Source organism: Palaemon carinicauda, chromosome 19, assembly GCF_036898095.1.
Source record: "Palaemon carinicauda isolate YSFRI2023 chromosome 19, ASM3689809v2, whole genome shotgun sequence".
NCBI lineage: Eukaryota > Metazoa > Arthropoda > Malacostraca > Decapoda > Palaemonidae > Palaemon > Palaemon carinicauda.
In genome coordinates, this window is record NC_090743.1 from 9,129,028 (window position 1) to 9,152,910 (window position 23,883).

Here is a 23,883-nt window from a genome sequence, read left to right on the forward strand (position 1 = left end):
GTAACACATTGCTCACCTTGCTGGTTTTATGTATTTTCATTGAAACTAAGTAATTTTGACATTGGTCAGTACTCGAAAGAGAAAACATCGGTATGTTCCTGTTGAGGGAGATATTAAGTTAGTTCACTTGTATACTGTACAGTATAGGGAAGAATATGTTAATATTAATCCCTTGTACTGTACCACTAGGAACATAAATCTGAACCTATTGCCTATAAATAAAGTAATAAACAAGAATATATGAAGGCACAAAATAGCTCGTACCCTTCATTGATCAAAGCATAAGAAAACATTCACCCCCAAAGACAGGGAGGTAACAATGCACAGAACTATGAGAGGTATCCAAATTTTCTTGCAAAATTATCTAACCATATTGCAGATGATGCTTCTCTTTGCATCAGTTCAATCTCCTGAATGTAGACCTATAGTTGCTGAATCCCTTTATAGAAATCTAGCTAAAATTAATGCAAGCTGCAAATTATGGGAAAGGAAGTTGAACCTTAACAAAACTCAAAGTGCAATTTTAAGAAGATCAAGGACAGTTGCTCCTCAACATCCAAATCTTTGCATTGGCAAAGTCTCTTGAACTATACACAACTCATTTAAGATTCTAAGTATAATTTTTAATAGCAAATTTGCTTTTGAGGAACAAAGGATCAAGACACTGATTTTCTCTTGCCACGATCTGGGAAATGTGGTTAATCGGGAGAGGTCAAGTCTCGTATCGCCCTACACAGAGGATGGAGTACCTAGGTATGCTGATAGATATGGCAGCAGTGATAGTCTTTTCATCAAATGGTTGTATCAAAGACTTAGGGAGGGTAGTGCAACCATTTCTGATCGTTCAAGAACTTCAGGCTCGCTAGTGGTACATCGCAGAAGCTCATTCCATACAGGCGCCTGTACCATTGACTGCTACATTATTGTCAGAATCATCACTGATCAGCAGGCACTGACCCTCCTCCCCTTCTAGTTCATGTGAAACAAAAAGTTTGGGATGATCTAGCTCGGGGTGTTGAATGATGAAAACCTCACCAGGGGAGTTCTACTTGACTCGCTGCCTCTGGAGATGCTGCTGTTCACAGATGCATCCAAGGATGGGTGGGTCTCACATCTGAGGAACCAGAATGCCTTGGGATCGTTGTCTGCTGAATAAAAAGCTCCTGCAGATCAACCTGTTGGAAATGTAAGCAACTCTTTGAGTGTTGCAAGTTTTTTAACAGAGTTTGACAGGACTTTCAGTAGCGTTGATGAGCGATAACATTACTGTAGTGGCCTATGTCAAAAAGCAAGGAGGCATTGTTTCACAGTCCCTCTGCCAATTGGTGAAGCAGGGTCACACTTGGGTGTTCAATAATGCAGTGGAGCTGTCGGTGAGGTTCATTCTAGGGAAGAAGTATGTTCTAGCAGACACGTTCAACCTTCAGGAATAGGTATTAGAGTTGGAGTGGTCCCTACTTCCTTACGTGGCAGAAAGTCCTCTTGAACTTTGTGGTTCTTCTTCAATAAACTTGTTCACTACCCGGCTGAACAAGACGCTTACAATTCCAGATCCTTCTTCAGCTCTGGAGAACACCTTCCAATATCCTTTGGACAACATGGATGCGTATGCCTTTCCACCCTTCTGCCTGATACATTCCCAACTCAACAAACTGTTGACGACATCAAACCTCAGGATGCCTTTGGTAGTTTCCAAGTAGCCACACACCGAATGGTTTTCCCAGACCTACTGATGATCCTTGTCTAGGTATCGAAAGACCTACTTCAATGGCCCAACCTCCTTTGTCACCCGCATCTGCAGAGGTACCATGGCTCAATGGCATCCCTGTCACTTCACTGTCGGTAACTATCCAAGATCTTCTTCAAGCAAAAGACTTTTTGCAAGGCACTGTGCAGGAGAATGTCTGGAAATGTGTGAAGATCCTCTGCGACCATTTACCAGGGATAGAGACTATCTTCTGATATGAGGTAGTAGGTTGGCCAGGGTACCAGGCACCCATTGAGATACTACTGCTAGAGAGTTATTGGGTCCTTTGACTGGCCAGACAGTACTACATTGGACCCCCCCTCTCTGGTTACGGCTCATTTTTCCTTTGCTTACATGTACACTGAATAGTCTGGCCTAATATTTCCCCATTCTCCTCTTTCCTCATACACCTGACAACACTGAGATTACCAAACAATTCTTTGCTCAAGGGGTTATCTACTGTACTATAGTTGTTCAGTGGCTACTTTCCTCTTGATAAGGGTAGAAGAGATTCTTTAGCCATGGTAAGCAGCTCTTCTAGAAGGGCACTCCAAAATAAAATCACTATTCTCTAATCTTGGGTAGTGCCATAGTCTCTGTACCATGGTCTTCCACTGTCTTGGAGTAGAGTTCTCTTGCTTGAGTGTACACTCCGGCACACTTATTCTATATAGTTTTCTTCCTCTTGTTATTTTGAAATTTTTATAGTTTATATATAAAAGATTTATTTTAATGTTACTCTTCTTGAAATATTTTAATTGTTCATTATGTCTCTTGTAGCTTATTTATTTTCTTATTTCCTTTCCCCACTAGGCTACTTTCGCCGTTGGAGCCCTTGCGCTTATAGCATCCTGGTTTTCAAACTAGGATTGTAGCTTATCAAGCAATAATAATAATAATAATAAACGGATTTTGAGCGAAGCGAAAAATCTATTTTTGGGTGAGATAGCCATGGCGTCCTGATGGAAGGTTCCTTTTTGGTAGCTTCCTTGGGTATAAGACTACTAAGATATTCCCAGAGAATTTAACCACAGGTTATCACAGAATTCTAACTTCTGGAGCGAGTATCTCAAAGGTTTCCCTTTAAGACATCGTAATACAACAGGGGACGCGCATGTCTGAACGCGCCACATAGCTATCTTCACCCCGAACAGAGTTAATGCTTCGGTGTGTAAGGACTGAGAATAGCTGGGAGCCGTTCCACAGCCAATCTCACTCGTGGCTACTACTGATACTCGAGACGTAAACAAACGGACGCCATTGCTCTAATGACGTCACGCCCGTCTTCATCCTGAAGCCAGTTGCTGCCCATCACCATGATACAGTAGCACAGGGTGGGAACAAAACTGGACGAAGTAGTAGGGAGGGTCCATCAGGACGCCATGGCTATCTCACCCAAAAATAGATTTTTCGCTTCGCTCAAAATCCGTTTTTTGGGCTCAAGCCATGGCGTCCTGATGGAAGAGTACCAGAGAATCAATGTATCGTGGTAGATTTTCCCCCAGTATTAAGTGCCTAGGCATTGACAAAACAGCAAAGTAATCTTAGATAAAGAACCATAGGGACGAAGTATCCTGCCCCCCTTGGCAGTGAAGTTCCCATGGGCTATGCCGACGTCAAAGTGGTATTGAAGGGCTATTCATCCTGAGAGAAGAACTTGAAGAACTTAGAGATGAAGCGGAATGTTTGGTATTTGTATAGGAACATTCTGAAATTAGACCAGTGGTGGTTGGGCACTGTGTATAGAGTTCATCTCTTGGTTATCAGAAGTAAGTATTCGTGTAGGAACCTTACTTAGTCAGGGTGAATATAATTTAGGATTAAACATCTTAAATTCTTCATAACCATAAGAAAGGAGGAATAAATAAAACTATGACAGGTATGTATTTCATAGTAAGTAGGAGCTGATAGAGACGCACAAGTAATAAAATAGAAATTTTATTTCACAATGCAGAAATTAAATAATTTACAGCAAAAGTAAAGTTCATTTACAGTAATAATAATGTACATAGAAATAAAGGCTTGCTCTTGAATCTGAAAAGGAATTTCAGGATATTAGTAGGTACTCATTCTCGAGGAACGCAAGTCTTTAAATAAAACACATCATGCTCAAGGCATGCGGCACTTGTGTGACACTATGACATTTCACCTGGGATAAGAACAGTTATAAAAGCACTAAGTGTTTTTTGACATCACTATGAATCGCTCGAGGGTCAACATAGGCACCCGAAGAGTTAGAGTCCCAAGTAACTCACTGTTCTACGCAGAGTTAGGTGCAGGTTTCATAACACTACCTGCGGCTACCACAAAATGTTTGACTTCGTGCACTTGTTTCGCATAGTGTTTAAAGAAAACTCGCGAGGACTTCCAGCCCGTGAAGTTTTTAAGGCTTTCAAAGTCCATGCTCTGAAAGAAATTCAGAGAAGATGCCACTTTTCTAGGATCATGACCAGCGGGTGTACTGTTCGGATCCGCTCTGCGAATGAAGTAGGTGATTTTCGCTCTTAATTGTTTCAGTGACAGGTCGCTGCCCGATGTTTCTCCTTTGAAGAGTTGGCCTCCACCAAAGTTCGAAGTTCTGCGAAGATAGACCTTGAGGCTCTCTACTGGACATAGAGAGACATCCTCCTTCAGGGGGCATATTCTCCAAGGGCCCCATCTTTTGGTGGGTAATTCATTTTTAGCGAGAAACGTCGGATCAGGGGAGAGGGTCACTTCTCCTGAATCGGTAAACAGGATGTGTCCTTCTTCTCTTGATAATGCCACTATTTCGCTGACTCGAGCTCCCGAAGCGAGAGCAAATAAAAATATAACTTTCTGAGTCAGATCCTTGAGGGGGCATGAATCATTGTCCAAGTTGGAGGCGAAATGGAGTACCTTGTCTAGTGACCAGGAGATCGGTTTCGGTGGGGGTGCTGGACGTAGGCGAGCACATGCTTTTGGTAGTTTGTTGAAGATGTCGTTGGACAGATCAATTTGGAAAGCATATAGAATTGGTCTAGCCAAGGCAGATTTGCAGGTTGAAATCGTATTGGCTGCTAATCCTTGTCCATGAAGGTGAATAAAGAAGGACATACAGAAATCAATCGTGATTTCTTTAGGATTTTTTGTCTTGACAAAGGAGACCCATTTCCTCCAGGATGATTCATATTGCCGTCTCGTGGATTCGGTCTTGTATTCCTCTAGGAAGTCTAGACTTTTCTTCGAGATCCCAAACCTCTTCTTTGCGGCAAGGGAGAGAAAATCATGAGATGAAGGTCCTTGATTTTCGATGATGAAGCGAAGACAGTCGACTTCTGTACTTGTTGAGAGAGAACTGGGCCCGGGAGAGGGATCAGCTTGGGCTGCAGCTCCAGGACCAGGGGGTACCAGTTGCTCCGGGGCCACTTGGGAGCCACTAGGGTCGCTGTCCCTTTGAAGGTTCTCAGTTTGGAGAGGACTTTCAACAGAAGGTTGGTGGGAGGGAACAGGTAGATCTTGGACCATCTGTTCCAGTCCAGTGACATGGCATCCACTGCTTCTGCTTTGGGGTCCTCGTACGGGGCTACGTACAGAGGAAGTTGATTGTTGTCGCTCGTTGCAAAGAGATCTATCTGAAGTTCTGGGACTTGGTGAGAGATGAAGGAGAACGATCTTGCGTCTAGAGACCATTCCGACTCTATCGGGTTTGTCCGAGATAGAGCATCCGCTGTCACATTGCGGAATCCTTGTAGGTGAACTGCAGACAGGTGCCACTTCTTCTTCTCCGCCAGACGGAAGATTGGGAGAAGCACCTGATTTATCTGGGGCGATCTTGAGCCTTGGCGATTGAGACAACGAACTACCACCGAGTTGTCTAGGGTTAGACGGATGTGGATCGAGGGCGGCGGGGATAACTTCTTCAGTGTTAGAAGGACCGCCATGGCCTCCAAGATGTTTATGTGGAACGTCTTGAATAGTGGAGACCAGGTACCTTGAACCTGTTTCTGGTGGGAGTGACCTCCCCAACCTTCCAGTGAGGCATCCGTGTGGATGTTGAGTGATGGAGGAGGGTGTTGGAGAGGAATGGACCTTTTCAGGGCCTTTTCTTCCGACCACGGCTTTAGGAGGCGCCGCAGTCTGTTTGGAAGCCGTCTCTTGAGGTCTCTTCGAGCGATGGATGCCGAGCGTCTCCAGACTCCCGCGGCATCCTTTAGCTGTGCACGAAGCACTGGGTTTGTCGCTGAGGCGAATTGTAGAGAGCCTAGAACTCGTTCCTGCTGTCGTCTTGAAATGCGTTTGGATTTCAGTAGTCGCTTGACAGACCCTGCTATTTCCTTCCTTTTCTTCTGGGGGATGGAAAGGCGGTGTGACTGAAGATTCCAGTGGATTCCCAACCACTGAAACTTCTGAGCTGGAGAGAGGCGAGATTTTTTCTCGTTGATCTTGAATCCCAGGTGTTCTAGGTACTGGGTAACTTCGTTGCAAGACTTTGCACACTCTTCGGGCGATGGAGCCCAGACTAGCCAGTCGTCGAGGTAGGCCATCACCTGGACGTTTCTTAGGCGGAGTTGTTGTACTATGGCATCCGCCAGTTTTGTGAAGATCCGAGGGGCCACGTTGAGGCCGAAGGGCATGGCCCGGAAGGCGTAGCTTTTCCTTTGGAGTCGAAATCCTAGGTGGGAGGAAGCGTGATGGTTCATTGGAACGTGCCAGTAGGCATCCGCCAGGTCTATAGAGACCGTATAGGAACCTTGAGGCAGAAGGGTCCTTATTTGTTGAAGCGTCAGCATCTTGAATTTGTTGTTCGCTATGAACTTGTTGATGGGGGATAAGTCCAGAATGACTCTGAGTTTGTCTGAGTCCTTCTTGGGAACACAAAACAGTCTCCCTTGGAACCTGGTGGACTTTACCTTCCTTATCACCTTCTTGTTCAAGAGGTCTAGAACATATTCTTCCAGAAGGGGGGTTGATTGTTGGAAGAATTGCTGGAAGATTGGGGGTGGTTGAGTCCAACTCCAGCCTAGACCCTTCTTGACGATGCTGTGTGCCCAGGGATCGAAGGTCCAACGATCCTGGAATTGGCGGAGTCTTCCTCCCACCGGAAGCACTTCATTGCTTCTGGTGTCCCGAGGACTTGCTGCCTCGGCCGCTAGCTCCCTTTCCTCCTCTACCTCTGGAGGGACGGCGAGATGCGTCTTTGCTTGCACCCCTGAATGAGCCTCTACCTTTGGCATGAAAGGTAGTTGATTGTTGCTCAAAGGCAGGGGTGAAGACCGGTGACTGTGACAACACCGGTTGGGGGACCAATTGAAAGGTCTGTTGTGGTTGGGCAACCACTTGGGAGGTAGCGGGTCCCGGAAACTGACGTCTTTGCTGACGTTGCTGGGGTTTTGACTTTTGGGGTTTCCTCTTAGGCTGAGGTCCGTCGTCCTGAGAGGATTTCCTTTTCCTGGACATGCCCCACTTGTGGAGAAGGTTCCTATTCTCCGTGGCGGCTCTGTCAGTGATTTCCTTCACAAGGTCAGAAGGAAAAAGGTGCTTTCCCCAGATGTTGGAGGAAATCAGGCTCCGGGGTTCGTGTTTCACGGTGGCACCGGCGAACACGAATTCACGACAGGCTCTTCGAGCCTTTATGAAATGGTACAAGTCCTTCATTACAGTCAGTAAGTGGGATTTGGAGAGTACCATGTAGTGGTCTGGTACTCTAGTGTCACAGGCCATAACTTCAAGTTGGACTTGATGAGAAAGAGATGCCGCAAGCCTCTCCTTCGTGTCTTGTTCCCGACGAAGGAGGTGATCGTTGAGCTTAGGGAGGTCTTCATTAAACTGACGTCCGGCGACGTCAGGATCGAGCCTTCCCACGACGAAAGTATGTTGAACATCTTTCCAGTGTCGAGCGTCAGGGGGGGTCACGATGGAGAAGGGTCTGCACTCCTCCAGTGCAGGGCAGGGTTTCCCTTCTTCCGCCGCTTTAAGGCATGCAGCTAAGGCCTTTTCCAAGAATGGAAGAACCGCAGTTTCAGGTGCAACGTAAGTAGGGTGCTTCTTGCTCAATGCCGGAAGCTTAGAGCAGGTAAAGCCTCTACTCTTGAATGCGGAGGCTAGCATAGCCTGGGCCTTTGCGAGATCGAACACTATCTCTTCCTTAGGTTCGGTCTCTTCCTTCGAGGCAGGTTCGGAACGAAGCCGGACGTAACAGTCCGGGTAGGCCTCAAAGCTTGGGAAGAACTCCACATCTTCCAAAGGGACCGTGCCGATCTTATCACTGACAAAGATCCTGCCGGTCGCAATAACCATATGCTCTGCATACCTCCACGGGTTGGCATGAGAGCAAGCGGGGAGATCCTTGACCGAAATCTTCTTCGGCTCTCTGGATCCTATCATCGACCTGATGGACTCCTGGTTCTCCTTCAGCCTGTCGTCCATGACGGCTCTAATCAGTCGGATCAGTTCTTGAGTGGAAGAAGAAGGATCCGGAGTCGAGGAGGTAGACGGAATAGACATTTCCGTCGGTGTAGGAGTAGGAGGGGGGATGGACGAGGGAGCGGCCTCTTGCTCCGACTCGGTGTATTCCACCTTGTCTTCGTCATCTTCGGCTCCTTGAGCCATAAGCGTCTTCTCCGTGTCTTCCGAGACATCCGAAATCTGTTCGTCATCTTCGGAATCCAAACGACACTCGTGCATGGACTGAGCCATGACTACATCAGGTTCCACCGTAATTTGGACAGTGGGGATCACGTCTTTGGGTACCACTGAGTCAGGGGAGGCCTTAGGGAACAATAGTGACCTCAGTTCTTCGGTGGCCAGGTACGGTCCGGTAGCATTTTTCTGGAAGCCACGCACCCACTTGCGCAGCTTTTCACGAGAAATGTCTCTAATCTCCGCTGAGGGAGGATTATGGAAGGCCTCAACTAGGTGAGCCTGACAGACCGTACAATCCAGTGGATTCCAAAACTTCAAATCCCCTTTCTTGTCTGCACAAGGGGCGTGAGTCCTGCAAGCCGTATGCCCGTAAAACTGCGGGCGTTTCACAGCGCAGAAGGCGAAATCACACTTCATCTGCTCCTCCTGTGGAAGAAAGAGAAAATGAGTATGGGGGAGTCATAAGAATGGCTCTTAAACTAAGTTAATATTAATTATTAATTTTAACTTAATGAAGGTGTGATGCATAGAGAATGAAAATAGTAAAGGAGAACATGCTCCATGCATCTCGCCCGGCTGGTTACCACAAGCTTGGTCCCTGGATAATCCGAGTGACCGAGGGCACCGGATATAATTCCTTAGAACTCCAAGTATTTTGGAATTCCATGGAAAAAACCAAGGACAAGATTGGGACCGAATTCATTCGGTTCCCAGTGAAGGGCCAGAAGGCCTCATTTAAAAGGTAACTGCTTCTGGCAACCAGCCGCGCTAAGATGCACATAGCATGCTGGAATTAGAAGAATGCAAAGAGACAGCATGATCACTAATAGAGCAGTACTAGGTACTGATCTTAATAGCAGAAACAGCTTATCTGTTTGCGATATAGGGCTATCATTGTCTTATGATAGCTACAGGAAGGGGGTGCAAGTATTCTTGACGCCTCCGGGGCATCCGGCAAGCCGCCGGCATGCCGGAGCTCGCTCCAGCATAGATTCTGGCATTAGGACAGACAAAGTTCAAAGTCAGTCAAATACCAGGATGGCGGCCGCCGGCACAACGGCGGCACGCCGGCAGGGAGCGGCGGCTCCGGCAGACGGAGGATGCCAGATTGGTGACTGGGATAAGGATGGTTAAGGCTGTACCGGGTTGCCGGCAGTATATGCCGGCACTCCGGCGGCCGACCGGCAAGCGGACGACAAGCTAGGAGGAGGAGAGCCGCCGGTAGTAGCCGGCGGCAGCCGGCAGCCCCTCGGTACACGGGGGGCTGGCGGCAAGGTAGGGAGAGTCACCAAGTAGGAGGCAGGTATTGCCGACAGTAGAGGCGGCAAGAGACCGGCACCCGGATAGGGAGAGAGACAGGGGGGAGGGGGGAAGGGATGTAGGAAGTACCATCAGGATTCCAGACATCCCTCCCCCTCCCTGAGAGGGTGTACCCATGATAGAGGCAGGCTCTAACATCCATGAGCAGGGATCACTAGGGACCGGGAGCAAGGTAGCCCAAGGGAGGGCTAGGGAACACCCAAGGGGGGGGGAGACTCCCATATGCAGAACTATACTAGTAACTAACCTTATAGGACACTATGAAGGTATATGTACCAGAGCGGACTGCACAAGGAAGCTCGGGTAGCCCTACTAATCCACCCTAAGGAGGAGTTGTAGGACAGGGGACAGATGGGTATAAACTAACCTAAGCATAGGCTAGGCTATACAAGAGATAGGTGGGGAGGGAGAAGAGAGAAGTCTTCCCAGGAAGGGTTTCTGTACCAGAGCGGCCACTAAGGAAAGGGAGGACACTCCCTAACCTAAGATCAGGCAGATCAGCTAAAACGGTGCAAGAGTACAGTTTCAGCATGGAACAGAGAAACCTTCCTAACCTAACCTAGAACAGGGCTAAGAGTCCTGAACTAGGAAAGGAAGAAGACATATCGCTATCGCAGGAAAGTCATAGACTATCCTAGCCATAGAGGTAGGCTAGCCTAACCTCACTCTCGGACGCAACCCTAAAGGGGGTTCATTCCTTTAGGGAGGACAGAGAGGCGATATATACTCTATTAGACAATTAATCCCTTTACTCAGAAAAGGAATCAAGGCTAAATAGAGGGAATGCCAAGGCAGGGGATGAAGGAAGCATATAGGGGTCCTAACATTAGGTTAGGCTAGAAAGAGTCACTGACTAGCCTATCCCCTATATGGTCCCTGAAGGCGAAAACATTTGCATCACTGTCAAAAGTATTGTAAAATAATGCCACTATCTTCATAACTTAGTCTAGGATCACTAATAAATCATGCATGAACACTTGTATGTAGGCTCCTGGCCTGGGGGCTATAGTAGCCGACTGGTATGAGGTCAATCGATGACCGATAAAAAGCGTCTAAACACGATATAAAAGTTCCTAGCTATGAAGACTAAATAAACTAATGTAATCGATTAGTATATAAGGCCGGAAACGTTGTTGTGGCTAACTAAACAAGACATGCATAACAACAACGACGCCATAAAATGGCGGGTCCGGTAGAGGCACAGCTCTGCCACAAAACAGCAATTATCTCGAAAAGTAATATTTACTTTACGGCCAGAGCTTAATTAAACAATACTGGAACCTTGTACTCAACTTTCCAGAAGAAGGCGAGGCTGAAGGTAACGACATAGCGAAGATGCAAAACGATAAAGTTAACACAGGGAAAATCCGTCTAAGTAGGGCAGCTACTAAACAAAGGATGAAGACGGGCGTGACGTCATTAGAGCAATGGCGTCCGTTTGTTTACGTCTCGAGTATCAGTAGTAGCCACGAGTGAGATTGGCTGTGGAACGGCTCCCAGCTATTCTCAGTCCTTACACACCGAAGCATTAACTCTGTTCGGGGTGAAGATAGCTATGTGGCGCGTTCAGACATGCGCGTCCCCTGTTGTATTACGGTGTCTTAAAGGGAAACCTTTGAGATACTCGCTCCAGAAGTTAGAATTCTGTGATAACCTGTGGTTAAATTCTCTGGGAATATCTTAGTAGTCTTATACCCAAGGAAGCTACCAAAAAGGAACCTTCCATCAGGACGCCATGGCTTGAGCCCAAAAATAATAATAATGATAATAATTATTATAATAGTGTGTCATAAATGGGATACTTCTCTGGTTGAATCTGCTTTGTTATTGATTGCTTATTTCCTTGTCTACCTTTGTTTGGAGTAGTTTCTCTCAGTCTTCGTGGTGAAAGGCTATCTCTTGGTCTTGACTCAGGTTTTCAGACAGAAGGGCATCAACCTTTCATTTTTATGGGAATAGTCTATGCTTATGAGGAGCTTCAAGCAGTCTTGATCTCCTAGAGAACGCAAGCCCCCAGAATGGGACATCACTTGAGCTCTTGGTTCTTTTGAGCACCCTCCATACGACCCCTTGAGAAAAACATCAGATAGGGATGTGACCATTAAGATTGTTTGTTTGGCTAGACAGTACTTGCCTTTAACAAAGAGAGTCCAAGTGCCTTGGCATTTCATTTGTCAGGAGTCATTCGGAAAGATGGAAGGTCTCCTTTACTTTTGTCCAAGACCCAGAACACAGTCGTCTATGACTCCATTTCTTCTCAAGATGTGACTTTGGGGGAAATGGGATGATAATGCTTCTCTGTCCTATGAGGGCACGACGGTGCTGCTTGAAGAGAACTCAGTCCTTTAGACTGGAGTACAAGAGACTCCTTCTTAGGACCGGTAGGGTGAGGAAAGTTATCCAAGAATACAATTCCTATTTTGCTTTGTGAGACCATTAGACATGCCTATCCTGCACACATTGAAACTTCGGCGGGACCTCCAAGGCCTTAAGCTCATGAAGTCAGAGGTATCAGCTTCACCCTAGCCTTCAGAAAGAATCTGTCAGTGGTGCGAATTCTGATGACTGAAGACTGGAAATGCCAGACAGCTTTCACTGCTAACTATCTTCGAGAGTACACCCGTGGGTCCTTGGATACGTTTACCCTCAGACTGGCAGTAGCTTCTCAACTTGTTGTGTAAGCGAGCCTAGCTCGCTCATGTGCCAAGAAGATAGAGGTCGTGACGTAAGACTTAAACGAGCTTTTTTACTCTTCTTTCTTCCCCTTTCATAGGGTGCAGCTGTTGTGTCGTTATTTGCTGGACCGGGCGCTAGATCCATGTAAGCAGAACAACTAACTTTTCTTTACAAGCTAAGTTTGTGTTGAACTTTTCCCCCATCCTCACATATGAGAGGGAGGATGGAAGCAAGGTGGCCTAGAAGGCTCATCCATAGAGAAACTCTTGGGGTTGGGTGTAACAAGAACTCCTCTATAATTCTCCTAAAGTTGTCTTTCCTCTCTTGAGATGGGAAGACCCTTAAAAGAGGAGATACAATCTTCATTCCCAAATAGTCGTCTGTTGAGATGGTGTTAGAGAGGACTTCTTGTGGTTTATCTTTATTCCAAGTGTCCTGCAAAGATCCAGGACCAATTCCTTCACATGAACAGCTTCCTGAAGGGAAGGAGATAGGAAGAGCCAGTCGTCCAGATAGCGGCACATCCGAATACCCATCCGGTGGAGTTTGGCTGCAACTGGGGCCATGATCCTGGTGAAGACCTGAGGAGCCATTGCCTGTCCGAAGCAGACACTTGAACTGCCAAGTCTCCTCTCCCCAGCGGAAGCGCAGAAGATGGTGAGTGTCTTGATGAATTGGGACTTGAGATAAGCATCCTGGAGGTCGATGGTAAAGAACCAGTCCCCTTCCCTTATAGCTAGAAGAACTGTCTTCGGAGTCTCTATCTTGAGCTTCGTAATATCTGTGAAGGAGTGGAGGATAGAGAGATCAATGATGGGTCTCCAACCTCCTAAGGCTTTTGTCACCACAAACATGTGGCTGTGAAAACTCCAAGAGTTGGGCAGGGCTGGCTCTATGGCCCCCCTTGTACTTCAGCTGTAGCATCTCCTCCCTGAGCACTTGTTGCTTCATGGACCTGCCAGAGTAACTGAGGGATGGTGGTGAATGACTGGTCAAGGGTGGTTGAGACTTGAGAGGTATCTTGTACCCTTCCCTTAGTACGATGGTCACCCAAGGGTCCGAATTCAGGGCCTCCCAAACCTGCCAATGATGATGTAAGCAGCAACCCACTTGTGCGCGTTCGTGTGAAGGAACTGGCCCCTATTTCTGAAAACCCTTTGGGACAGGGTTCTGTGAGGCCCTAAAGTCCTTCTTCTTGTCGTGCGTCCTGGATTGGAAGTTTGATGAAGCAGCAGCTGTGGATGTCTGCTTCTTCCCATATCTATTATCATTTCCTCGCCCTCCTTGCTGAAGAATAGGGCGTTTGCCCGAATCCCTCTGAGGGTAGGACTGTTTCTGTTGCTGCTGAAATGAAAGCGATTTCTTCAACAAATCATTTAGCATATCTTCCTTCCGCATCTTGGAAGACAGTTGGGCCCGAGAGAGAGAACATCCTCCAGAATTGCAGGTTCAAAAAGGTGATGTCCAAACATCTGGGATTCCCTCAGTAGGTCTTTATGACGTATGGAGAGAGAAGCAGGGGCTCTACTGATATAATGGTCTCTTTTACCAGTCAGGTAAGCCTCGTGTTAAGTAGCCTCCTTCATCTGGTCCTCAAGACAGCGTCCAATAGAGCTGGCTATCTATAGGTAGAGGGGTCGGTGCGTTGTGAGTAAAGAAGGTTCCTTCAGAAAAGCTGTCAATACATACCACAGCCAGGCCAGCATGTTCCTAACCTCCTATATTCTTCTAATGGAGGCTTCCAGTCTCTTGCACTCTTCTTCTTTAATACCATTCTTCTTTAATACCAACCATGGCACGTTCCCCTTTCACTCGTGAGGGTAACACGTCCTCAAAGGAGGGGTTGAGAGGTGTGGGAGCTGTACCATAAGAATCTTCTTCCAGCTGCAGGTATATCTTGGTCTTGCCAAGAGCAATGGTGGGCTATGGGATGCGTCTGGCCTGACATCTTTCCTTTGCTCGTTTCCTGACTCCCTGGCGAGCTAATTCTAAGGGTTCTGGTGGGGTCCATTTGGGTAATCTGTCAAACTTCTGCTTCTCCAGACCCTGAACAAAGCGATTAAGGGGGGCTTAGAGGAAGCCGAAACCTCCTTCCCTTGCTGAACACTCTCTGGGGAGGCATTCTCAGAAAGACGTATCAATTCTCTGAAGGAATTAGGGATCAAAGTTTCAAGAACTATGTCATCCGTCTCGTCTTCCTGAAGAACTCTAAATTTCTCCGCTGCCTCCCAAAGTCTCCTGGAGAATTCTGCATCGCCATTGTTGGATGAGGAACCTATAGAAGGAGACCTGTGATCATGTCAGGTCCTCGCCTGAGAACGTTACGAAGATCTGGGACTTGTGGTAGACGAAAGATGTCTACTCCTGGAAGGGGAATGGCTTCGGGAGTGACGTCTCCTAGTACTACTGGATAAAGAATGACGAGAATGTTTGGAGAACCTGCAGGATCTCGCAGGAGAGGTCGAAGGAGATCTATGGTGGGATCTAACAGATGAACGGCTAGGTCTCTTGTCCTCCTAATGAGTCCTGGAATAAGGAGAAAGGTGGTCTGGGGAATGATGGGACCAACTCCGGTTGCTTCTCCTTGAAGACTGGCTTCTGGACCTTCGGTCAGAGGAAACACTAGAGTCCCTTGAGGACGTGAGGGATGAGAGTCCGGGTGTGTGGCTTGAGGTGGACTGTTGTGAGGTATGCCTTCTACTGCGAGACGAGCTCCTAGAAGAATATTTCCTGTGACTGGAATGCGGGGAAGACTTCCCTGGGGCTGAAGGCTCATGGTCTTGCGAAGACGCAGGGGAGCTCCCTCGTTGACAATGAGGGGAACGAAATCTTGACCTCCCTGGGTCTGAAGATAAAGGATCCTGTGACGGTGTAGGGGTGCTCCCTCGCTGATGATGGGGAGAACGAAGTAGCGATGTGGTTTCTTCGTCCTAGTAGCTCATACACCCATCAGGGGTGATGGCGAACTGGACCTGCGATCTGCCCTGCTTTTGGGAGGGGATCACCTCACGGTGTCTGCTCGCCTCAGCGACTGGCGTACCAAGGGCAGGTGCAGAGCTGGAAGGCAATACAGGAATATTTAAAGCATTAAAGCAATTCACTAAAGAGGAAATGTCCTCACTCACCTTTGAGAACTTAGCCTCCCAAATAGCTTGCACTTTCTCAAAACAACTTATAATAGCATAAGAACTATCGGCGGTAACCGTTGTAGCAGGAGAAACGGACCGGGCAACATCTACCAAGGAGCTAAAACTATTTATCCCTCCTTCTGGGACATTGTCCTTTGGAGGTTCTACCCCCTCCCCTAAGGCTGAACTGAACGTAACGCTTGAGTCCGGGTGTACGACCGGATGTTTGGATTGCGTAGGTTAAAGAGAAAACTGCCCTCATACATCAACAGGTGAGTTGAAGAGAAGAATTTTGTGCTTTTGTAGCTTAGCTACGGATTCTCTCTCCCTGTTGCAAAGAAGTGAGTACTCCAAACTCGTAGGAGGGGATTAACCACTGCTGGGCAAACATAACTTGAGGACTAGAAGAGGAATTATCCCTAGAAGAGAACATCGGCTGATGGGCGAACTCGGACTGTGGGAGAGTGTCATTGTCAGTGGGTTGACGAACAAGACCGAGGTCAAGCTAAGGGTTAGTCGTATTTGCCTCCCCGGTGGAGGATCCCGTGGATGGAGGGCAGAAGTTGTTTATACAAGTTCCAAGGGAGCGTAGGCTGACAGAGGAGCAAGAAGAGATGCCAACAGCAACTGGTGTTCCCAGGTGGTACCCATCCAAGTACTGACCGAACCCAACGTTGCTTATATTCGCTGATTGGAAGACTCCCCGCAACTAAGTTGCTATAGCCGTAGCATCAGCCAAAGCTGAATTCAATCCCCCTAGAACAGAGGGAAAGAAAAAGGGGAATAGTCCCGTGAGGTTATGTCTCTCGATGCATGTATGAAGGGCCAAGGAGAGGATCCACGGAATCAGCCAAAGAACCATGCCAGAGATCCGACAAGTTCTCAAACTTGTAGAGAGAAGAGAAGCAAATAACCCCAAAGTATTACGTTCACAAGATTCGTTCAAAATCACTGGAGAGGTGGCGGAGGTGAGTGGTTGGAAGACTTATTGTGTCAACCAGTGTGTAGAATTATGTTCTACTTGCCTGGAGGCGGTTTAATATGTATGAGTGCATGCACAACTAACGCAGGTCTTATCAATGAAGACATCGGCTCGTAAGGTAACCATATATGTAAGGGAAGAGGTAGAGAGCAAAAGCAGCGACTCCATCCCTGAAGCATATGGCCTGTCAGCCTCCTAATAGTAGAAAGAGTAATACTAGTAGTGGTCGTGGTGTGAAGAAAACATGCATGAAGGACAAACGTTCGTGAATGCTGATGAGGCGCAACTCAAAGAGACTGGAGGATGACAATCTGTGTCGCCTTGATAAGGATACTCTCCTATGACCAGAGTAGGTAGAGAATCTCGCCGGGAAGAGCAGTAGCTTCTTTGGAGGCCATCAGCAAATCTAACTGAATGCCAAAAGAGCAATTCGTCTCTAAGAGCAACTTTACCCCGGAAAGACAAGTAGCAAGATGGGAAATGTGACACTGAATAGTGGTAACTACCACAGGATGTGACGAGCCGCCTGCAAAGGTTGAAGAAGATTGGAACTGAGCTGCAGCCGGACTGAAGTGCGGGCAATCATGAGAGATGGAAGTGGTTGCTGGGAAACCAGCAACCGGAAGAGTGAGCTGGCGAATGGCGAGCTAGCAATTGACGATCACGAGTTGGCAAACGGGGATCACAAGGGGATGAGAGAAGATTGGGAGCTGAAGGATGATTGTGGGCAATTGTGAACTGGCGGTGTAGCTGCCACAGGGCTGGGTGAGGCAATTCTGTTGGCGAGACGATTCAACTGAGTGTGACAAGTGTGCTAGACGAGACGTGTCTGCGGGACGAGACGAGTCTTAATGGGCGAGACAAGACAACTTGGCGAGGGGAGTCTGTTGGCAAGACTAGTCAGCTGGGAGTGACGAGTCTGCGGGGGTTGACGAGTCTTGCCGGGCGCGACGAGTCTGCTGGGCAAGACGATTCCTGCTAGGAGAGAAGAGTCTGATGAGCGAGAGGAGTCTGGTTGGAGAGAAGAGTCTGCAGGGCGAGACAAGATATGAGCAAGATGAGTCTGTTGGGCGACGAGGTCTGCTCCCGAAGAGGAAGAACGGCGAAAGGACGAATCCAATTCCCACCGAAGTGGAGACCGCACAGGTGAAGTAAATCTCTCTCACAGAGAGGAAAAGACGACCAACATCGGCTGCCCCTGTTGGCAATTCTCCTTACAAGCAGTAAGATTGCAGTACAATGGCTGGTGGAGGGACTCTCCCTAGGAAGGGAAAGTTCTAACACCTGGAGGCGAGCCTCCAGGCAGCACACACTGCTTCTCCTCAACGAGCTTTAGCTCAACTTGAAGGTTGACATCGAATGTTGCCTAAGAACGAAGCTGAAGCTTGCTCACTTCCCCTCTAAAGATCTCAGGAGAGGTCCGATCCCACATACGGGAAGGGCCTGACAAAGCTGAGGGGAAAGAGAGACAAACGTTTACTCTCACTTAGCCAAAAGTAAAAAGTGGCGATACAACACAGGTGTGTGTGTGAGCGGGGTGGCCGGCTACCCCTGCCCCCCCTCGCTAACTAGCGGGAGGGTAGATATACCTCACTAAAATTTTTATGACTAGACTTCCAGCTTCGTCAAAAGTATAATCCCTATAAATAGCGAGGGTTTGTATTGGTGTCGGAATAACTGAGATTTACCTTTATGTTTGCTTCTCCAGTGCTGAAATTTCTTGAAGTGGATTAGGAAAAGGTCATCATAAGGTATACTTAGTCAGTTGTGTCTCGATAATTCTGTAAGTTATAAAGCACTGACCTATAGATGGCAGAGATAAGCCTCATTTACACTACAGACTCCCTTCTTGCCAACGGAACATGAGCACAAAGACTAAGGGTTTAATTCCACCACACTACTGCTTTGCCCACAGACAAGCCTATTCATTTAATGTATGTTTTATAACACTTAAAAAAGTTTTTCATACGAGTTCTCTTATTATGATAACTAACTTATGGTTCACACGAAAGATGAGGTACGCAATCGAAACAACCTGAGAATCCAGAGGGGACGGGAATAGTGATACTACAGTACAGTACATTTTTGTGTATGACAAAAATGAAGACTGATGAATATTAGGCATATATTTGATAAAGAGGTTTATATTGGAAACTGGCTATGCTATAAAAGAAATCTGCATATACCTTAAGGAATTTAACAACACTTAACCCTCTTTTTGTGACAAATCATACACTTGAAAATCCTCATATCTTCAGGATGGAGAATAATCTTTCATTATCACTATACCTCTGAAGTATTTGTCAAATGGGCACAAGGCTTATCCTAATTTCTTGATTATGGTGTACATAAGAAACTTATATTTAAGTTTTTACTTAACTATTTCACACTGTACCTGACACTGATACTAAAGCAGTATTTGCTCCCTTCCTTATTTTTCCATGTCCAATTCTCTTGCTCTTTTGTTCCTTATTTTACAGTGACCTTCACTGCCATACCTCATTTTCTGTTTAGGCTCTTGCTAGTTATTCAGCATTAGCCTACATATTACTTCTTCATTCATTGTGCAGCCCTACTCAGTTGTTCACATCTGCACTGTAATAGTCCAATGGTTACTTTGCTCTTGGTAAGGGTAGAAGGGACTCTTTAGCTATGGTAAGCAGCTCTTCTAGGAGAAGGACACTCCAAAATCAAACCATTGTTCTCTAGTCCTGGGTAGTGACATAGCCTCTGGACCATGGTCTTCCACTGTCTTGGGTTAGAGTTCTCTTGCTTAAGGGTGCACTCGGGCACACTATTCTATCTCGTTTCTCTTTCTCTTGTTTTGTTAAAGTTTTCATAGTTTATATAGGAAATATTTAATTAAATGTCATTGTTCTTAAAATATATTATTTTTCCTTGTTTCCTTTCCTCACTGGGCTATTTTCCCTGTTGGGGCCCCTGGGGTTATAGCATCCTGCTTTTCCAACTAGGGTTGTAGCTTAGCAAGTAATAATAATAATGATAATAATAGTCCCCTTTTTGTGAACTATGATATAAAGAGCATATCTGAATGAAAATCTCATAACTTAGTCAAGTTCAGTTTCATGCATTACAGTAACTATAATCTATCTCTCCATATCTAAGACTTCAGTAGAGTTAATGGTAAATGTAATTTTGATTTTCACTGCTATGAACATTTTGTTGTTCTGATTACTTCAGACTGGGCAAGGAGAGATCACGTAGTTCAAATTGTCAAGTCTGCCCAATCACAAAAGCTTTTACCCAAGAAGCCTGAAAATCAATAACAAAAACGTTTGTACTGTCCTCAGATACGAACTTTCAATCTTCAATTATTAATGTTTTACGTTACATATCTAACTCTGAACAGTTGTTCTCTGTTATGTGTTTTGTTCCCCATCTTGATATAGCTGATTTATAGGCAGGTCTTTAATTGTCCCGCCTTATACGTTTTCTCAGAACCCAAGATAAGTGACCTTGCACTTTAATTTCTCTGCATTATTTGATCACCTTTCAATGGAATTAAAAAAAGGGGTATTATCCTCCTCACTGGTGACTTCCTAAGACCAAGGTCACCATATTTCACAATTACTGTGTAAAATAGTAATTCTTGGATCACAAAACTCGGCTTTGAAATCCTTTAAATTTTTCTGTTCTAAAATTCAAAATTTCAACCTTTAAGTATTTCCTTTGGGTAAGCCCCCATCCCACCTTCTCTCTTTTATCAAGCAAAGATGAGATGGGTAAGACCTCTTTCACACTATGCGCTTTTTTCTGCGGCAAGTGGCGCGGATCCGTCTTTGTCCGTTGATTGATAGATTACAGTATATGACCCCTTCACACTAGAGCGGAGCGGACTTTTCTCCACAGCGGCACCGCAAAGTATGGAAGGGTATAAAAGTCGTAATTTAGTTACATTTGCTTGAGAGAAGTAAGCTGTGATTTGAATGATGGATTAAAAAATCTTGGTGATAAGGATCAACATGAATGTGGTGAGTTTTTAATTATTTATTTATCTTTGATTCTGCAAGCGTTTTTATCAAGTAAAACATGGCTAACCATTTTCTACCACTTTAAGAATACATGTACTGCGTATATAAGATAATGCACATGTTTAGTCACAATGGCTCTTTCTACTAGATAGGAGAATGTTTACATACTTTCTGAATGTCATATTTTAAAATATCGCCAACTCAAAACCCCTACTTCACTCACGAAAGTGTCAGCAAACATGTTTCTGATGTTAAAGTCTGTTAGTCTAGCTCGTATGTTTATTGGATGTTCAAGCTCTTCTAATCCATTTATTGTTAAAGTGTTTTCAAAATGAAAATCATCGCATTCTCTAACAATGTTACAAAGAATATTTACCAGCATTAATAGATGCGTGAATGGGACGAGGGGAAATCCTCCATTTGTTACTTAAAATTCCAAACGCACATTAAACATACCTTCTTCCTCTACTTAAACGATAATTGAATACTCTCCTTTTTATCACTTAATTGTCTTCCTCTTTATGGTCATATTAAGTTTTTATGTAGTCCAAATTCTTCATCCTCTAAAATTACATAGGAAACACATGGTTCCTTAAAACCGGGCAATCGTTTTGGTTGGGGTAGAGGAAAGAAATTTTGGTCAAAATATCTCTAGAAAGGTGTACTTCGGGAAGTGGTCGAATCACGGTCTTTTCTATACGCGCCATGGTGCTTTAATTGTCATCATATACATTTTAGATTATTATAAAAAATATTATCATGCTTCTTTACGTTTCCAAAGAGAGAAGCATATGCGCCTTACATGTCTCTGGGCATTGGATTCTTGATCGACTCTTTCATAATAGATAAAAGGTACAACATGTCCTCCTCTTATCCATCTTGTAGGACACTACATATTGTTTTCGATATTTAAAAAGATAATTGATCTCTGCAAGCGGAGACCGCGCAAATAAGAGGTGTCGTCCGCAGTAACTGCAAGGCGGAAACCGCCTCAAGTGCGGAAAAAATCGAATGGTGTGAAAGGGGCCCTTTGTCACCAGGTTACCCACATAATTGTTTCCTAATGATGCTGGTAAAAACTAATTTTTTATCAAATTATTCATCCAAGGGGTTAACTACTGAAATGTAATTGTTCAGTGGCTACGTTCCTCTTGGTAAGGGTAGAAGAGACTCTTTAGCTATGGTAAGCAACTCTTCTAGAAGGACACTCAAAAATCAAACCATAGTTCTCTAGTCTTGGGTAGTGTCATATCCTCTGTACCATGGTCTTCCACTGTCTTGGGTTAGAGTTCTCTTGATTGAAGGTACACTCAGACACACTATCCTATCTAATTTCTCTCCCTCTTGTTTTGTTAAAGTATTTTATAGTTCATATAGGAAATATTTAATTTAATGTTACTGTTCTTGAAATACTTTATTTTTACCTGTTTCCTTTCCTCACTGGGTTATTTTCCCTGTTGGGGCCCTGGGTTTATAGCATCCTGCTTTTCCAACTAGGGTTATAGCTTAGTAAGTAATAACAATAATAATAATTGTGTAATAAAGATTCAGAATGAAACATATCTATTGCTTGATTATTCATTCATTAATTAAAATAATTTTCACTGTAAAGAACATCAAAGTGATTCTTAAATGTTCCCGTTCATCAATGCATAGTATCAGGGTAAAAAAAAAAATTAAAAATGTTATAAGTCACGAGTTCTTGGCCACTTAGTATTGCCAATTGGGTGAGTAAGCTGTCAAGAACATAACGTTTCTGGGTAAAATTTCGCAGTTTCTCTTCAGTTCCATGACAGCCACGTGTTTCTTTGATATCAAATTCCATCCAGGTTTGATCCAGGTTCTCAGTGTCAGCCACGTCAGGCGAGAGCTTCGTGGGTTTTAAGACATTTGATCGATTAAGCGTGATAAGAAGCAATCAATTTTATTCAAGTGTTGTATTAAAGCAGATTTCGGGTCTTTTTAGGTTGGGTTTGTTCTTTAATATTCTTTTTCACAAATATTTGTGGGATGCTTTCCTCAAATACAGTAAAGGGAAAAGTATTTCTTGATGTGGTATATATTCAAATTAGAGTTTTTCAGATGATTTTTATCAGAATTCTTTGTATTTCTGTAAGTGTTTAATTATAAAGGGGAACTTTTGTTTGGTAGTCACCATGAACCTAGACAGGTAAAGGTCAAGTACTGCCACAAAAGAACACTTAAGAATTAATAATGCTTTTCCTGAGAATTAATTGTGTGAACTACATAATCACGAAGTAATTTGGGCAAACAGAAGAAATATCGTTCCTATTATATTTGAAATTTTTGTTCCGTGACCACTTTGTTCTTGGTAAGGGTAGAAGAGACTCTTTAGCTATGATAAGCAGCTCTTCTAGGAGAAGGACACTCCAAAATCAAACCATTGTTCTCTAGTAGTGGGTAGTGCCATAACCTCTGTACCATGGTCTTCCAATGTCTTGGGTTCGAGTTCTCTTGCATGAGGGTACACTCGTGCACAATATTCTGTCTTATTTCTCTTCCACTTGTTTGTTAAAGTTTTTATAGTTTATAAAGAAAATATATACTTTAATGATGTTACTTTTCTTGAAGTATTTTATTTTTTCCTGTTTCCTTTCCTCACTGGGCTATTTTCCCTGTTGGGGCCCCAGGGCTTATAGCTTCCTGCCTTTCCAACTAGGGTTGTAGCTTAGCAAGTAATAATGATAATAATAATAATAATAATAATAATAATAATAATGATTATTATACAAGACGGAAGCGTGGTAGCAACTCTTTGACATACTGTATATTCAAATAAAACATGATTGTTTTTTTTTTTTATTTTCATTAATTAAGGCCTCTTTGTATTATATATGATTGGAAATTAACGTAAGCGTAGCCTTTTAATTTTCATATTTCATTAGTTTCAGCGAGATGATCCTGAGAGAAGTCAATGATCGACAAGAAACGTAATTGAGTATATCATGTAAGAGAAAAACAACGAAGATTTATATTTCTTTATATTTCAATTACCCGGAAATTGCTGACGTCCTTTGTTTAGTGAGTACAGAAATTATATATATTTTTTTCGTAGTTTTCACAACTATATTTTACTAAAATTGATAATTTCTACAGTTCGTTGATTTTCATAAAATGTTTTCGACTGAATAATTTACTTTTGAAACTTGATGATTTTTTTTTTTTTTTTTTTTTTGGCCACCGAAAAATAGATGATAAAATTGATGTTTTGAATCCAATGTATGGGGGTTGGGGTGCAATATGAATATTAGTACTGAAAATTTTTATATTAGTGTAGAGGTAAGTAGAGAGTAGTTTTGTTTCAGGTTCAACTCCTTATAAGTTATTGAATTAAAAGATTTTAGTTTATTATTATATGTTACTAGAAAAAGCGTGTTACTGTGACAGCATATTTTCCATTTAACCTGAATAGTT

The 23,883-nt window shown here is 44.5% G+C and overlaps 1 protein-coding gene across 3 annotated transcripts in view; it reads left to right on the top strand.

The window, feature by feature from the left end:
• Window positions 1–23,883, top strand: part of LOC137658434 (phospholipid phosphatase 5) — a 276,559-nt gene that overhangs the window by 63,433 nt on the left and 189,243 nt on the right. For all 3 annotated transcript variants that reach the window (XM_068393143.1, XM_068393141.1, XM_068393142.1), the window contains one exon: window positions 23,355–23,490. The gene's annotated coding sequence lies outside the window, so the exon portion shown is untranslated. The remainder of the gene's footprint in view (window positions 1–23,354; window positions 23,491–23,883) is intronic.